This window comes from Rhea americana, unplaced genomic scaffold (genome assembly GCF_003343005.1).
Source record: "Rhea americana isolate MKP2758 unplaced genomic scaffold, rheAme1 scaffold_4, whole genome shotgun sequence".
Classification (NCBI taxonomy): Eukaryota; Metazoa; Chordata; class Aves; order Rheiformes; family Rheidae; genus Rhea; species Rhea americana.
The window spans coordinates 8681117-8686113 of NW_028186534.1; the positions used below are offsets into that span (position 1 = coordinate 8681117).

Sequence of the window (4997 nt, forward strand, 5' to 3'; positions counted from 1 at the left end):
CGCACCGCACCGCACCGCACCGCGCATCAAAACGCGCGCACTCCAGCCCATTTTCGTCTGCTCCTCGAAAAATGGAGAAAAACCCGTTTTGGTTTCAAACGGCCTGCAACCCCCTCCACTTCTCGGACAGGTGGAAGGAAAAACTCCGTCCCTCCCCCGAGGGCTCAGCTGCCAAGTCCCACTCGAGACAGCGTCTCCTTCTCCCCCCCCCTTCCTCCCTGGGAAATAAAACTGTGAAAACAGGGATTTATAATGAAAATGCTGAAATAAGCTTAACTATAGTGGTGCAAAGTAGCTGCTATAATACTTGGTGAATCCTGTTACCGGGAGATAAAGACAGCTCCAGTTATCTTCTAAGAGAGCGTATTTTCCCATAATTCTTGATAGCTATGGTTTAGTATTTGGAAGCATTTTTTTTTCCAGGAGTTTTCAGTTGGGCTTACGCTCCCCAGAGATGCTACCATGCATATTGCACTAAAAAAAAAAAAAAATGGCTACAACACAAAAAACCAGAATCTTTCACAATACTGTAAAAATCATGGAAGATGGACAGTGTCAAGAGTCAGGCATGGTGCTACTCATCATCAAGTTTTAACTTTAATTTGCCCCCTAGCAAACAGGATTTATTTCCACATCCATATTTACAGAACAACATTAAATCAGGCTCCATGCTTTACAAAGACTCCTTACGGCCTCATCTAGTCCCCTGGAAAATGCCTAGAGAGAAGGAACAACGAATTGCCAGGTTGTTTAATCTTTACTCTTTGCCACTTGACAGATGGCAACTCCCAACAATTACTAATCCAAAAGAAACACGGAAAAGGATCTTGCATCACGGATAGAAATGAGCTCTAGGAAGCTTGTGGTTCATCGTGCTGAATGGATGTGAATTGCTGCACAACGAGGGACAGCAGAGAAAAGCTGCTCGGTCACCCGGCCGATCCGGGGGCCCTGCCCTCCCTGRTGGGACAGACTCAGGGAGCACCGCCGAGCACGACACCAGCAGCAGTAGCTAGAGTACAGGATTGGAGCCAGGAGAAAAAAAAAAAAAACGATTTTGAGATCATTTTTGCACAAAATTTATAGGCAAACACTTTTTGGATCCTGGTGGCTAGATCGTGTATAAAACAGTACTATGATTTTTTGGACATCTGGGCACCCACAACCCCTACTGCAGCCACTGGGAGCTAAGATAGTATAAATTCCAGAAATCATATCCTGTGTTAGAGACAACTTCAAAGTTAAATTGGTCACTGAGGTGGTACACTTTGAAAATTTGAACTCAGTTGCTTACCAAAAATTACTTGGAAAGAATCTATCCTAAACCTGGAAATAAGTTATTTCCAATCCCATTTGTATGTCAGTGTTTATTTCCCTCGGCCTCAGTTGCCTTATCTGCAAAGTGCGAGCACTAATTTTTATCTCCCTTTTATCTTGGTTCATTCAGGTTTGTACCAGAGTTTGGATTCCTTTTGCTGTRGGCAAATTTCTAGAAATGTTTTATGAAAATACACAGAAAAGTTATACCTGTTACAGGAACATAAAGACTCTGAGGCCTCAAAGACCAGCTCAAAAGTTGAAGGGAGGCATGCACAGACTTTGATGACAAACAGCAGTTCAGACAGCTTTATTTGTCAGTCTGCTTCTGCCATCATTAAAGCTGGAAGCATTTTTTCTTTGCAGAGCACCTGGCAGCCGAAGATCAGGAACCCTTTCTCAGTGGAAAGCTTGCTGGGCTGGCCAGAAGACACGATGGGCTTGTAGGCCAAGCTCAGGCCATTAGCTTGCACCTAACACGGCCCTTCACAGTTAAAGTATGCAGCACAGTCATAAATAAGTCAGCATTATCAACACACACATACTCACATGTCAGCGGATACCATTCAGCAGCAACCTGCTAGCACACATCTCACCTTCAGCTGTTCAGCCCCCGGCGTCCTGCTGCGCGGGGGGACCGGAGCACCACGCAAGCACGCGAAGTCTTCTTCTGGTCCACGTTCGATTCAGAGTTACTGTAACTTAAGGATGTACCATAAAGTCTGTGCCTTAAATGGCCTTAAGCAAGTAAACGCTGCTTTAAGTAATACATTATTCCTGAGCAGCAGGTCAGGTCCCTGACTAATGAATTATAGAGTCTCTCTCTCTCTCTCTCCAGCTCAATAAGYATGTCATTACTTTTTATAAAACGAAAGAGTTTCTCCCAGTAGCCCAGCGAACAGGAGATCTGGCTGCGTGCAGGAGAGCAGGGCACGAGTCCCTGTTCCAACGAGACACGCTCAGGTACGACGCCGCAGCTRCCGCAGCGTCCCGTGCCCACCCGCGAACGGGCGCAATCCTGGCCGAGCACAGGAAGGGCCGGGGCAGCCGGGCCGCGCAAGAGCCGGCTCCGGCAGCGGAGGAAGGCGTCCACCTGCTCTAGGTGTTCTAGGGGGGAGTTTTTACAAGTTTGCAAAGCTTTGGTGGATGAAGGCTCCAGTTTCACATGCAGGCTGCTGCAAGTTTGCACATATTCTTAACCTTCCTTAAAAAAAGAAAGGAAGAAAAAAATAACTGTTTGCAAGTCGATGCTGGTTTAAAAATGCACTGTTTACCACTATCCCAAATTCATCTGAACTGTTCATGCAGCTTTTTCCATGATTTAAGAACAAATAATTAAAGTCATCCCAGAGGGGCTTGTAAAAATTAAAGTATATCAGCTGACTTCAATGATTTATTCTGTTCTTTGTAATAATTCTATCCACTTTCCAAACTACTGCAGTTTGTCAGAGTTTCTTCTGTACAAGCACTTGGCCAATTTGATAATTCTGGAATCTACTTAAGTAGGTTTTGGCACCTGCATTCTATCATTGTTCATCTTTTTTCAGTTTTATGTTCTTCCTAGAGACTTCTCTAGTAGTTACAGGGTGAGCCTAAGCACTATGAGATCTCAGTTCATTTCTTGATTTTGCCACAAAATCTCAGGGCAAACTGAGGCAATTCTCTGTGCCTCAGTTTCTGCACACTTGGAAAAGGAGGCAGAGGAACTCCATCAATATTTGAGGTCCTTGAACAATCTGAATTATATGAACACATCTGGCTAGTCTAGGACTATCATACAATTTCACTCATGTCAAGACCAAGAGTCAGTCATTTCCCCATGCAGTCACATTTAAATTTTTGTCTTTATTCTTCACTGCAAACACTTCAGCATTAGTTATGGATTTGAGCAACCCTGCACTGCAACACTAGGTATAAATTCATAAAATGTAATTGGAAAGAGATCCATACTACAAATAAGTAACCATAAGAGTCAAATCATTTTCTTCAGAAAGTGATTGAGGCAATCTAAGGGAAAAAAAAACAAAACAAAAACTCAAAACTCTCCAAAGATTTGTTAACTAAACAGTTGTGCATTAAAGAGACTAAATATTTCACAGCATTAGTCTTTGGATTAATGTTAAATCGATACGTACTAACGCAATAGGGCAATAGTTACCATGGTGAATAATTCTATATTTATTTTCAAGCAAGCCTTATTTCTAACATTTGCAGACATAGTTTCCACTTTCTAGTGACTAACCTCTTAGTTTAAGGGGTTTTTGGTTTTAACTGTTTGGTACCAGAAACTCCAATTTTCTCCATGACCATCATAACACAATCTCAGCCACAGTAAAGGCGAACGATGCTGGGCAGCGACGCAGATGCGCGCCAGTTCTAGCGGGGYGTTTGTTTACCTTTGGAAGTTAATATAGATTAAAGTCAGGTATCATTTAAAGCACCGCAGCTATGCCAAATTAGTTCTTAGGTAGACGAGCCCTCACAGCTGTTTGGTACACCAGACACGCTTCTCTTCGGAGGACTTCACCCTGTTTGGTGAGCATTTAATAACCTGCCTCAGAACGGCCTTCCGAGAGACTCCCACTATGAAGCACCTGCGTGCATCTTATTTACTCGTTGACCTGCCTCATCTCACCTCTCCCAGTRGCCCCTCCGCAGCCTTCGCCCTGCGCCCGAGAGCCTGGGGCCCTCCTGCTCCTCGCACTGGGGCCACCGCCATGGGACACCACTTCGGGACCACCTTGCAGTCACCGCCTTGGGTCACCACCACCATGGGACACCACCACCACCACCTTGGGTCACCGCCTTGGGTCACCACCACCATGGGACACCACCACCATCACCTTGGGTCACCACCTTGGGTCACCACCACCATGGGACACCACCACCATCACCTTGGGTCACCGCCTTGGGTCACCACCACCATGGGACACCACCACCATCACCTTGGGTCACCACCACGGGGCCAGCTCCGCTCCCCTCGCAAGCGCCTGCCCGGCGCAGCGCGGGGCTGGGGCCCGCTGAGGAGCGCTCCCTCCCGCACCGAGCCCAGCAGGGCGGCAGCCGCGGTGCGGAACCACCCGCGGAGCGGGGCGGAGCGGAGCGCACTGGCCCGCGGGACCCGCGCCCGCCGCCGCCGCCGCTCTGAACCCCGCGGCCGCCCCGGGGGCGGGCTCCAGACGGCGCCTGACGTCACAGACAGGCGTTCCCCGGCCTCCGCGTGAAAGCGACACGCGCGCTCGGCCAATCAGAAGTGGGGCAGCCGGCCGCGGCCGCGCCCCCTCCGGCCGCAGGAAGGCCAATCAGCGCAAGGGGAGGCGGGGCGCGCGCGGGCCATGTGGGCTTTAATTCCACGTGGGGCGGGGCGGGGGCCGTGACCGCGCGGTGACCCGGGGCCGTGACAAAGGCGCCGCGCGCTGCTTCCCGCGCCGCCGCCTTAAAGGCGCAGGCGTGGGCGCCGCGTGGGGCCGCGTGGGGCCGCGTCCCGGTGCTCGCGGTGTCCTGCAGCACCAGCTCCCCGCCCGGTAGCTCTGTGCGGCACAGCAGGCGCAAGCACCGAACCTCAGCGCCCGGCGGCGTCGCGCGTTCAGCTGCAGGGCGCTTTCGCGACCCGCTGCGCGGCGGCGTTAGGGACGCGGCGCGGGGCGCGGGGCGCGCTGCGGGCCGGGCGCTGCCGCGCG

At 50.2% G+C, this 4997-nt stretch overlaps 1 long non-coding RNA gene across 1 annotated transcript; it reads right to left on the bottom strand.

Moving 5' to 3' along the window:
- Positions 1 to 585: 585 nt before the first annotated feature.
- LOC146590772 (uncharacterized) lies at positions 586 to 4166 on the bottom strand. The gene is made up of 3 exons (XR_014896941.1): positions 3560 to 4166; positions 1867 to 3324; positions 586 to 1012 (listed from the first exon to the last, which is right to left on the bottom strand). It is a non-coding gene; the product is annotated as an uncharacterized LOC146590772 (long non-coding RNA).
- Between the last annotated feature and the right edge of the window lie 831 nt (positions 4167 to 4997).